This window comes from Silurus aristotelis (assembly GCF_946808225.1).
Source record: "Silurus aristotelis genome assembly, chromosome: 6".
Taxonomy (NCBI): domain Eukaryota; kingdom Metazoa; phylum Chordata; class Actinopteri; order Siluriformes; family Siluridae; genus Silurus; species Silurus aristotelis.
This window is the reverse complement of record NC_139579.1, coordinates 21,148,251-21,161,401: the sequence shown is the minus strand read 5'-3', so window position 1 is coordinate 21,161,401 and position 13,151 is coordinate 21,148,251. Positions and strand designations below refer to the sequence as shown.

Genomic DNA, 13,151 nt, shown 5'->3' with positions numbered 1-13,151 from the left:
GAGAACAAGCTGTGAAAAACAAGGCATCAGAGGCTCTGAAACAACCATGGGTGTAAATCCCGGGTGTAAATCCCTCAAAAAAAAATATATATATTTTAAAAATATATATATATTTTTTTTAATCGCACTCTCTATTTTATGTATTCTGTATTATATGAAAAATATGTATGTATACCTACAATAATTGTGTAAGTAGAAAAAACAAAAAACGCAAAAAAGCATTTGAAAACAGTTCCCCCTCCCCTTCCCCACAGTGGTTTGACCCACTGCCTGCTTTCCCGGTTCATCTCACCTACTCTACACACACAAGTCAGGTGTGTGGCTGCGGCTTAATTAATGTTTAACTCCATTAATTAGGGTATTATATTCACTTTAAATAAAGCGATTCTCTTTAATGTAGTTGATGCAGACTCATTCATAAATTAGTTGCGCCAAAAATGCTGATTGCCGATGTAATTTTCCATGAATTTGCTATATTAGCGATGACTCAGTCGTGTCAAACTCAAATTCACAGTGGGCCAAAATTAAAAACTGGGACGAAGTCGCGGGCCAAACTCAATAATTATTTTAAAAAACGACTGTAATTGAGCATGTTTGCCCTTCTCTCTATGTAATGTTGAACCTTTTCATGTGGAAACAAACTTTAGTTTTGCATAAACATTAAATCTGGAACAACCTTCTTCTTCTTCTTTTGGCTGCTCCCATGTCTTCCCTCACCACATCCATGAACCTCCTCCTTGGCCTTCCTCTTTTCCTCCTACCTGGTGGCTCCATCTTCAGCATTTTTCTACCAATATAATTCATGTCCCTTCTCTGCACATGTCCAAACCATCTCAATCTCGCCTCCCTCACCTTGTCACCAAAACATCCTACATGTGCTGTCCCTCTAATAAACTCATTTCTAATCTTGTCCATCCTCGTCACTCCCAACGAAAACCTTAACATCTTCAGCTCTGCTACCTCCAGCTCCACCTCCTGTCTTTTACTCAATGCCACTGTCTCTAATCCATACAACATCGCAGGTCTCACCACAGTCCTATAAACTTTCCCTTTCATTCTTGCAGATACCCTACTATCACAAATCACTCCTGTCACTCTTCTCCACCCACTCCACCCTGCCTGCACTCTTTTCTTTACTTCTCTAACACACTCTCCATTACTTTGCACTGTTGACCCCAGGTACCTGAACTCCTCCACCTTCTCCATCTCTTTTCCCTGCAACCGCATCACTCCACTGCCCTCCCTCTCATTTACACACATGTACTCTGTCTTACTCCTACTGACTTTCATTCCCCTTCTCTCAAGCGCATATCTCCACCTCTCCAGGCTCTTCTCAACCTGCTCTCTACTTTCACCACAAGTCACAATATCATCTGCAAACATCATAGTCCAGGGAGACTCCTGTCTGACCTCGTCCGTCAACCTGTCCATCACCACTGCAAACAGGAAAGGGCTCAGGGCCGATCCTTGATGCAGTCCAACCTTCACCCTGAACCAGTCTGTCGTACCTACTGCACACTTCACTGCCGTCACACTGTCCTCATACATGTCCTGCACCACCCTCACATACTTCTCTGACACACCTGACTTCCTCATACAATACCACAACTCCTCTCTCGGCACCCTGTCGTACGCTTTCTCTAAATCCACAAATACACAATGCAGCTCCTTCTGTCCTTCTCTATACTTCTCCATCAACATCCTCAAAGCAAATAAGGCATCTGTGGTGCTCTTCCTCGGCATGAAACCATACTGTTGCTCACAGATGGTCACCTCTTCTCTCAGCCTGGCTTCCACTACTCTTTCCCATAACTTCATGGTGTTACTGATCAACTTAATTCCCCTGTAGTTACTGCACATCTCCCTTATGTTTAAAGATCGGTACCAGCACACTCCTTCTCCATTCCTCAGGCATCCTCTCCCCTTCCAGAATCCTGTTAAACAATCTGGTTAAAAACTCCACTGCCATCTCTCCTAAACATCTCCACGCTTCTACCGGTATGTCATCTGGTCCAACCGACTTTCCATTCTTCATCCTCTTAATCGCTGCTCTCACTTCCTCCTTACTAATCCTATCTACATCCTGCTTCACCAACTCCACATCCTCCAACCTTCTCTCTCTCTGATTTTCCTCATTCATCAGCTGCTCAAAATACTCCCTCCATCTTCTCAACACACTCTCCTCATTAGTCAACACATTTCCCTCTCCATCCTTTATTGCTCTAACTTGCAGTACATCCTTCCCAGCTCGATCCCTCTGCCTGGCCAATCGGCATAATCCACCTGTGTGCACCTTCCTCCACTGTTATACGTCACCCTATGATCCTCCTTCTTCTTAAAATATGTTCACCACTGCCATTTCCATCCTTTTAGCAAAATCTACCACCATCTGCCCTTCCACATTCCTCTCCTTAAAACCATACCCACCCATCACCTCCTCATCACCTCTTTTCCCTTTACCTACATGCCCATTAAAGTCAGCCCCAATCACCAATCGTTCTTTCCTAGGTACACCATCTACCACTTCATCTAATTCACTCCAGAATCTTTCCTTCTCCTCCATCTCACAGCCAACTTGTGGAGCATAGGCACTGATGACATTTATCATCATCCCTTCAACCTCCACCTTCATGATCATCACCCTATCAGAAACTCTTTTCACCTCCACTACACTCTTACTGTACTCTTCCTTCAGAATCACCCCTACACCATTTCTCTTTCCATCCACACCATGATAAAACAGTTTAAACCCACCTCCAATGTTCCTGGCCTTACTCCCTTTCCACTTGGTCTCCTGAACACACAGCATATCTACCTTTCTCCTCTCCATCATATCAGCTACCTCTCTCCCTTTACCCGTCATAGTACCAACATTTAAAGTACCAACCCGGACCTCTACTCTCCTACACTGCTCCTTTTCCTGCCGTCTCTGTAGACATCTTCCTCCTCTTCTTCTCCTTCGGCCAACAGTAGCCCAATTTCCACCAGGACCCTGTCGGCTAACGATACCTGTGGCGGTCGTTGTTAACCCGGGCCTCGACCGATCCGGCATGAAATTCTCATTTGTGATCCGCATATTTGATTTGGCACATGTTTTACGCTGGATGCCCTTCCTAACGCAACCCTCCCCATTTACCCGGGCTTGGGACCGGCACTAAGAGTGCACTGGCTTGTGCCCCCCTAATGGCTGGGTTAAATCTGGAACAACCAAAGTTTAATATTAGAAACTCATGAGAAATGAAATTTGAAATAAAACACACATCAGTGGTATTCGTTTCTTATTATGTCTCTCTCTATCTATAGACTTTCGAATTCCTTTATAATGAAAATAATTTTTCACAGGCCAACAACAAAACCAAACATAATAATTTCCTTCAATTAAAAAAAGCAATCTTTCAACCATTAACAGTCCATGCCTTGGAGTAAGAAAAGTGCATAAAGACAACATTCATTCATTGGTTGAAGACAGATTCCTGCATCTCTTTTTAGATACAAGTGCATCATGTCTGGGTTTAGGCTTTGAGCTGAGGAAATCAGGATAGAGTGAAGATGTTCATTAGTGAGACTCCTGAGTGGTGTTTTGTTCATTTTCATTAAAGAGAACAGTTTCTCACACAGATATGTGCTGGTGAACATCAGAGGTTGCAAAAGTACACACATCCTTTACTTAAGTAGAAGTACAGATACTCATGTTTTGAAATACTCGGGTAAAAGTTGAAGTACTGACTATACCTTTTTACTTAAGTGAAAGTAAAGAAGTCTTGGCTCTGACATGTACTTAAGTAAAAAGTAGTTATTACTTCTACCTGTTTTAGCTGTTAACTGGACCTCACATCATATTAATATTAGATAGATAGATAGATAGATAGATAGATAGATAGATAGATAGATAGATAGATAGATAGATCGATAGATCGATCGATCGATCTTTGTTATTGCACAATACAGGTTCACAGCAACGAAATGCAGTTTGGCATCTACCAGAAGTGCAAAAAGTAGCAATCGTGCAAATAGGGCAGAAGCCTTTGCTATGTTTTCACACGGACAGTTAATGAGGTGATACCGGAGAAACTGTACCTCTTCCAGTCAAGAAGCTTATATATATATATATATATATATATATATATATATATATATATATATATATATATATATATATATATATATATATATATATATATATATATATATATATATATATATATATATATATATATATATATATATATATAAATCATAGACATTTTACAGGTTTGAATGATTTGTTTTTATCTGTACACTCAATAAAGACAGTAATTTATGTTAGTGTCGCCATTATGAGGGAAAAACCCACAAAACGCCACCCAGAGGGTAAATTGTGTAAAACATGGCGGATTTGGTGTTTGATTTGAGACTTTGTGCAAAAATAAAGCAAAAGTTTACTGATTAAAATTATTATTCGGTGGAGTTTATTTATTTATTTTATATCTAAGTAAAGAAGGGACGTCGTGAATAAGTGTATGTTTTGCTGGAGGTTTTATTTTCGCCTTTTTTCATATTTATTTATTTATGTATTTACATTTTTTTTTTAATAAAAATGGTAAAAACAGAAATGTGTGCTGAATTGATAGCGCGTTAATAACATTTAGTGCAGTGTAAAATAATTTTAATTTTGACAGCCAAATATATATATATATATATATATATATATATATATATATATATATATATATATATATATATATATATATATATATATATATAAAAAATGTTGTTACCTAATGAATGTGTCCAGCCTGAAGATCCACATATCGAACACAAGCAGAGAAAAGATGATGATGATCATGAATGCGTCTGTTCTCAGTCATATTTACATCACTGACTCCCTCTGTCTCATCCACATTAACCCCAAACTTCTTACTGCCTTCTGCCTGCTGATTCTTATCTTCGTAAAGAGTGAGAGTCAGGACTTTATACACCAGCTGATTGAAAAAGACGCGCAGTAACAGGAAATCAGTTGTTCGGCTGAAATCGGCGCAGTGAAAAGAAAAAAATAATATTTCATCAAATCAGTGGATTAAAACTAAAGTAACGAGCCGGTTTTGAAAATGTAAGAAGTAAAAAGTACAGATATTTGTGTAAAAATGTAATGAGTAAAAGTAAAAAGTTGTCTGAAAAACAAATAGTGGAGTAAAGTACTGATACCAGAAAAATCTACTTAAGTACAGTAACGAAGTATTTGTACTCTGTTACTTCCCTCCTCTGCACATTTGATATGATCTCGCGGGCCAAATATAATTACACCGCGGGCCAGATTTGGCCCCTGACTTATCTAGTGAACGTTAGCTTGTTTACAATAGCTTGTAGCATAGTGCACGGACACTAACACACCAAAGCCGTTTCCTATGCAGTGTTTTATTTGGGACGACTTTGGTATTATGTTATCTTAACATCAACACACAATTAGCATATTGTTTATCTGTGCATTTACTAAATGAGCACTGTGCTATGTCCGAACTGACCTCACTGTGGTTTTTTGCATGATCAATTTCTATTCTGTTCTTAAGTGTCTTTATTAAATTTTAAATAAAATGTTATACATTTTTTAATTCCTTGTTTGTATTGTTGTGATAATTAATTTTTGTGATAGTTTTACTTTATTTATGTAAAGCAGTTTGAATTACCATTGTAATTGACGCAGTCTCCATGCTACAATAATAATGATAGAACCAGTTCTCAGAAAATGAGACCTTTAGAGTTCAGTTTACTATGTAGAAAAATATATTAACAAAACATTTTCCTCTCACCACTCAAATAGTAATCACAGTGACAGAAACACATCTAAATAGCATGCACAATGTTTGCAAATTAAATATCCATTAACAAAGGTTTGATTCAAGCTAAAACCTAAAGAATCACTTTCAATAAAATTAGATTTCTAAACAGTCACCTTATATATTGACATATCAGAACTCAATAAAAAGTAGAAGTGCTCGTTTTTCACTGTTTCTTGAATCCTTTCAGAATTGGGTAGATATTCTCAAAAGCTTCATATATTTCAGAGCGATCTTTTGCACCTAGATCTACAAAGAGAAAACAAACAAACAAAAAACTTTTTGATTGATGCTTTTGCAATTAAATGTTGAGGTCTATTTGGGAACTGTGCTCTACAATTTTATTTAAAGGATAAATAGAATGATCAAAGCTAAACATGATTATAAATAGAGGACCACACTGCACCTGTAAGAACAACCTTTCCAGACACAAATATCAGGTGGACAATCCGTGGCTTAACCATTCGGTAGATCAAACCAGGAAACAATTCAGGTTCAGAGCTTGAACAATAACATATCATAGTTACCATACAAAAATTAAATTGCATTAAGATTTAAAACATGACCAGTTATTTGGACAAACCTGCTGAACTGTTGGTGAGTCAAAACCAGGTCTTCCAACCGTATGGGGAAACACACATCACAACTGCCGACCATGTTCTGGATCTTGAAGTCAAGAAATTTGGCTGGGAAGCCAAGCTTCTGTATCGCCATACTTCCTTGCAGCAAGGCGAGACTGCTCCTCACTGGTGGGAAAGAAGATAAACCTTAATCAAACAACAAATAGTGCATTGGAACAGAGCATTCAGGATCAGGCTCACCATAAACAACTAACTACACTGCACCATAATGTCACACAGCCAATTACTGCATTTAATTTACATGATTTTGAAGATAAAACTTGCTAACCTCTTTGCGCCAGTGCAGACCATTTTTCCTGAGCTGAAGATAAGGGCAGTGGTCCTGGGTTCACGGATCCGCATAATTACAGCAGCAAAGCGCTATAGAAGAGCATGATTGGAAGAGCTGGCAATACTGAAGGCGGCATCTTCAATGTGTTTATAGCATTTACATTTTGCCATTGCAAAATATTTTTGCCAATGAAACACATTTATTTTCCTCTCTTTAATCTCAGATTCATCAGCGAATGAAAGCTAAAGGCACTACAAAAGAAATCTAATGACATGCAGCCCCTGTGTCACAAATTTAAATTAGACATACCTTTGGATTGTACTCAGCATTTCGAGCTTGAAGGGCAATGGCTTTCAGGTCTAGAGGACATGCCAGGTTTACTGTGGACACTATATTCCTGTACACAACCAAATACAGATTAATATGTGAACAAAATCTAGCATTCTATTTAAATTTAAGTAAAATTTTAATTACATTCAAAAAATTTTAAGTAAAATAACAGCAGATTGCACCCAGCCTACTGATACATGTTCAAATACCAGGAAAATAGAAGGGCACATCAGAAACATGACAAAGTTTAAAATACAGTTAGAAAAATGCATCGCTGTACTATACCAGTGCCAAGCACACCCTGTATTCTCCTGTTTACCCTTACAAACCACAAGCCATTTGCTTCTTTACAGCCAAATATAGAACATTCCTCCATATTTAAAGCTGCTGAATGTAAGATCTTGAAATTTTACTTGGAAAAAGCTACTACAAGCGAATTATGGAAGAACATTTTGTGTTAAGTGAGCAACAACAGCAAAGGGACACAAAAATTTTTTTCCTCTCTTGACCAGTAATCATGTTGTCCTCATGTACTGTAGACTTTAATATAAAGACTGGGCAATTGACATACTATAAAACTGATAAACTGATGTGATATCAAATCTGCTGTCATTTTACATGCAGAAGTGCATGTAGCAAAGCTGTGCACCTTAACATATTTAATACTCACTTCAGGTACATACCAAGAACAGAACAGAACAGTAAATATATCACTGCATTTTTTTTCTAAGGTAAAAGAAAAAAACAGCATTACCACAAGTACTACAACAATGCAATATCTTTGTTTCAGACTGTTTACTGCAGTGAAGTAGAAGCATCATTTCATAGTTTTAAAACTGTTGAACGGATATCTGTTATTCCAAAAAAATATCTTACTGTAATTGTGGGATGATTCCTGAACTTTCTGCCACAGGAGCCACTGGGGTCATGGGTGTCATGGGGGTCATGGGGAGGTTGCAGAAGGGGGAGGCTGCAGGCTGCCTCGTATTAACCTCAGTGTCTGCTTCAGGAGGTCTTGCAGTTGAACAGTCCAGAAAAACACCACTGTCCTCTGTAAGACCCACTCCTGTGTTCTCTCCCCCTTCATCCTGAACGTTTAGCTCATCAGGTAGAAAGCTCAGGTCCAGATCATCATCCTCATCTTTCTGTTGGTTGGAGATGGAAGAGGAGAGGAAAGAGGGATTCTGAAGCTGTGGTGGGCCTTCCAAATCCCCTCCAAACATGTACTCAGAAGAACCCTGGTGGAAGTGGGCAACCAATTAGAGTAAGCATTTTTTATTAAGAAGATGCAAACCATTTCTGTATGCACCAGAAGATCTTAACATACAGCAATTGACTGGTCAAAGTAGGTCTCAAGCGATGCATCTTCATCCATTTCTCTCCAGACCCATTAGGGATTGTGAATGAACCCAAAAAAGTGAAGCAGATAGTCGCGTTGTGCAAATTGGAAACTATCTAAAACAAAGCTGGATTGTTTTTAAGTTAATAAATGAACAGCACTTGCGCAGATTCACTAATTGGGTCTAAACTTAATTGTGATTAATACATTTAACGCGACAACCAAACGCTTACTGAATCATCTGGAGTAAAAAAAAAAACAAAAACGTTTGGTTCCTCGCGATTTTTTTTCCGTCCAGAAGAGAGAGATGTTTTATTTATTATAACTGAAATCCTTTTTTAAAAGTCTTTTGCGCATGACCGGAAGTGATCCGCTAATCATTATTATTAGTTATTCATGTCCCCACATGTATCCCGGACAGAGTCACCTCGCACAACAAAACTGTTTATCACTTCACCAGCAATAATAACCATATTTGATCAGCACACTCACAGAAAAGACGCATAAATTGACATTTCTTTTGCAATAAACTAAAAGCGTTCAATTGTAACAGACCAGAAACACTTTTGTTTGCTTTCAAAACAATATTTCATGCACAGGTTAATGCTCTAAACTGATCCGTCATAAAATCTTAATTATTTCCAAATAACAAAGTAGTTTCGGCTGTAATATAACAAACAAATATCAATGCGCATAACAAATACATTATTGTTTTCTATAATAACAGCTCACACAGAGGAGGTTTTGTGGCTGATGCGCCAAATAATATATGACTAAATCTAAAGGGTTTAAAAACGTCTTGTTGATTAACAAAGTTTATACCGCATCGCTGAGCAATACTTTGTTAAGTTTGGTTGACAGAAGGTCTAAGAAGTGTAATTATTTTTTAGTTAATGCACAGCTAAAGTAGTTCCAGGCAGGTCTTGACTGGACCGGTTAAGATTGAATCCTTCAAGGTAACTGAAATAATGGAAAATTTAGCCCACTGTCCACCAAACACACAGATCTCAACAAACTCAACGCAACAACAAAATCAATGGCATAAAAAAATATAAATTTAATGCAAAACAAATTTATTAAATTGACTGAATCTTATATTAATAGTCCCAGAATGGTGGTTTGGAATTAGCAACAGAGACCTGAGCTATCTGGTTGATATTTTATTAGTATTACTTGCTATTGAATCGAAAAAAAAAAAATAAAACTAGCATGTGACATTTCCTGATGAAAATGTTAGTAGTGCTTGCCGGCGCACAAATCCACACCCCGGGTGTGAGTCTTTAGTGCCGATTGTTTTTAGTGCCAACCTGATGCGACCGTACTCGGAGAGACGAGCGTTTCGATACCTGTTTTTGCCTTTTTTTTAAAGGGGCGGGGCCAGTGATGTCACGAGACGAGTGGATATGCCGTATGTGCGTGTCGGACGATCGAGGGCCGAGCCGTGGCTCAATATTTTAATTCCCCATTCATTTTCTATGGGGCACTTATTGCCCCCTAGGGTCAAAATGTTTGGAAAAATTATTGGCACGTCCGGGAGGCCAGCAAGGACGAGGGAATATGCCGTATTTGCGTGTCGGGTGAACAGGGGGCCTGAAAAAGCCAAAAAACGGAATTGATTAGTTGTGACCTAGAAATTTTGAGGGTTTTTGCCCTTCCTTGCCGGGGGTATTTAACGAGGCGGGTGGCATCGTTGCGATCGGCCCCGCACCCCGGACGAGTGGATACATCGAAACGTGAGTCAGGGAAACACCGGCCGAACAGCAGAGGACCGTTTTCCCCATTTATTTTCTAAGGGGCCTGTTTAAACCGGAATTCCTGGAATTCCAAGCGGATCCGGAATTCCGGGACCATATACCTATGAGTTGATATGCCATATGTGCATGTCGGAGCCTCGGGGGCTGCGATATGAGGCGCCGAAATCTTCGCCATTCATTTTCTATGGGGAAAAAAATGCATGTTTTGGTCACGTGAGCGAAAACGTGCAGGGCGAATGCTTATAAAAGTAATAGCACCCTTCACACGAACGCACGTTTTGAGGTATCACCCGTGGTGCTTGGACGAAAACTGCGGGACTAGTTGTGCGCCAAAAATCGGTGGAAGAAGTAAGAGGAATTATCATAAAGAAGTATAATAATAAACCGACAGCATTGTAAGAGTAGTCCTTAGTAAGCACTTCTTCTTCTTTCGGCTGCTCCCATTAGGGGTCGCCACAGCGGATCCTCCGTCTCCATACCACCCTGTCCTCTACATCTGCCTCTTTCACACCAACTACCTGCATGTCTTCCCTCACCACATCCATGAACCTCCTCCTTGGCCTTCCTCTTTTCCTCCTACCTGGTGGCTCCATCCTCAGCATTCTTCTACCAATATAATTCATGTCCCTCCTTTGCAGATGTCCAAACCATCTTAATCTCGCCTCCCTCACCTTGTCACCAAAACATCCTACATGCGCTGTCCCTCTAATAAACTAATTTCTAATCTTGTCCATCCTCGTCACTCCCAACGAAAACCTTAACATCTTCAGCTCTGCCACCTCCAGCTCCATCTCCTGTCTTTTACTCAATGCCACTGTCTCTAATCCATACAACATCGCAGGTCTCACCACAGTCCTATAAACTTTTCCTTTCATTCTTGCAGATACCCTACTATCACAAATCACTCCTGTCACTCTTCTCCACCCACTCCACCCTGCCTGCACTCTTTTCTTTACTTCTCTAACACACTCTCCATTACTTTGCACTGTTGACCCCAGGTACCTGAACTCCTCCACCTTTTCCAGCTCTTCTCCCTGCAACCGCATCACTCCACTGCCCTCCCTCTCATTCACACACATGTACTCTGTCTTACTCCTACTGACTCTCATTCCCCTTTCTCTCCAACGCATATCTCCACCTCTCCAGGCTCTTCTCAACCTGCTCCCTACTCTCACCACAAATGACAATATAATCCGCAAACATCATAGTCTAGGGAGACTCCTGTCTGACCTCGTCCGTCAACCTGTCCATCACCACTGCAAACAGGAAAGGGCTCAGGGCCGATCCTTGATGCAGTCCAACCTTCACCCTGAACCAGTCTGTCGTACCTACTGCACACTTCACTGCCGTCACACTGTCCTCATACATGCCCTGCACCACCCTCACATACTTCTCTGACACACCTGACTTCCTCATACAATACCACAACTCCTCTCTTGGCACTCTGTCGTACGCTTTCTCTAAATCCACAAATACACAATGCAATTCCTTCTGTCCTTCTCTATACTTCTCCATCAACATCCTCAAAGCAAATAAGGCATCTGTGGTGCTCTTCCTTGGCATGAAATCATACTGTTGCTTACAGATTGTCACCTCTTCTCTCAGCCTGGCTTCCACTACTCTTTCCCATAACTTCATGGTGTGACTGATCAACTTAATTTCCCTGTAGTTACTGCAAGACTGCACATCTCCTTTATGCTTAAAGAAAGGTACCAGCACACTTCTTCTCCATTCCTCAGGCATCTTCTCACCTTCCAAAATCCTGTTAAACAACCTGGTCAAAAACTCCACTGCCATCTCTCCTAAACATCTCCACGCTTCTACCGGTATGTCATCTGGTCCAACCGACTTTCCACTCTTCATCTTCTTAATCGCTGCTCTCACTTCCTCCTTACTAATCCTATCTATATCCTGCTTCACCAACTCCACATCGTCCAACCTTATCTCTCTCTAAATTTCCTCATTCTTCAGCTGCTTAAAATACTCCCTCCACCTTCTCAACACACTCTCCTCACTAGTCAAGACATTTCCCTCTCCATCCTTTACTGCTCTAACTTGCAGTACATCCTTCCCCGCTCGGTCCCTCTGCCTGGCCAATCGGTATAAATCCTTTTCTCCTTCCTTAGTGTCCAACCTCTCATACAGCTCCTCATATGCCTTTTCCTTGGCTTTCGCCACATCCCTCTTTACCTGCTGCTGCATCTCCTTGTACTCCTGCCTACTTTGCTCATCACTCCGTCTATCCCACTTCTGTTTTGCCAATCTCTTTCTCGTTATGCTTTCCTGCACTTCCTCATTCCACCACCACGTCTCCTTGTCTTGCTTTTTATTTCCAGATGTCACACCAAGTACTTTTTTTTTAGCTGCCTCCCTCATCACTCCTGCAGTAGTTGCCCAATCATCCAACACCTCTTCAACACCACCGAGCCTCTGTCTGACCTCTTCCCTGAACCTCACACTACACTCTTCCTCCTTAAGTTTCCACCATCTTATTCTTCTTTCAGTCCTCACTCTCCTCCTCTTCTTCTCCGCCTCCAAAACCATCCTACAGACCACCATCTGATGCTGTCTAGCTACACTGTCCCCTGCCAACACCTTACAGTCTCCAATCTCCTTCAGGTTGCATCTCCTGCATAGCACATAGTCCACCTGTGTGCACCTTCCTCCACTCTTATACGTCACCCTATGATCCTCCTTCTTCTTAAAATAAGTTTTCACCACTGCCATTTCCATCCTTTTAGCAAAATCTACCACCATTTGCCCTTCCACATTCCTCTCCTTAAAACCATACCTACCCATCACCTCCTCATCACCTCTGTTCCCTTCACCTACATGCCCATTAAAGTCTGCCCCAATCACCAATCGTTCTTTCCTAGGTACACCATCTACCACTTCATCTAACTTACTCCAGAATCTTTCCTTCTCCTCCATCTCACAGCCCACTTGTGGAGCATAGGCACTGATGACATTTATCATCATTCCTTCAACTTCCACTTTCACGAT

The 13,151-nt window shown here is 40.5% G+C and overlaps 2 protein-coding genes and 1 pseudogene across 3 annotated transcripts in view; 1 reads left to right on the top strand and 2 right to left on the bottom strand.

The window, feature by feature from the left end:
• Positions 1–13,151, top strand: part of jmjd7 (jumonji domain containing 7) — a 59,984-nt gene that overhangs the window by 9,842 nt on the left and 36,991 nt on the right. The window lies entirely within an intron of this gene.
• Positions 1–13,151, bottom strand: part of LOC310727994 (TATA box-binding protein-like 2) — a 39,901-nt gene that overhangs the window by 4,797 nt on the left and 21,953 nt on the right. The gene's annotated exons all lie outside the window — the stretch shown is intronic.
• Positions 5,727–8,657, bottom strand: LOC310727993 (TATA box-binding protein-like 2; annotated as a pseudogene). Its single transcript, XR_014538367.1, has 7 exons — positions 8,383–8,657; positions 7,932–8,293; positions 7,035–7,122; positions 6,723–6,814; positions 6,397–6,559; positions 6,220–6,314; positions 5,727–6,056 (listed from the first exon to the last, which is right to left on the bottom strand). The product of XR_014538367.1 is annotated as a TATA box-binding protein-like 2 (transcript).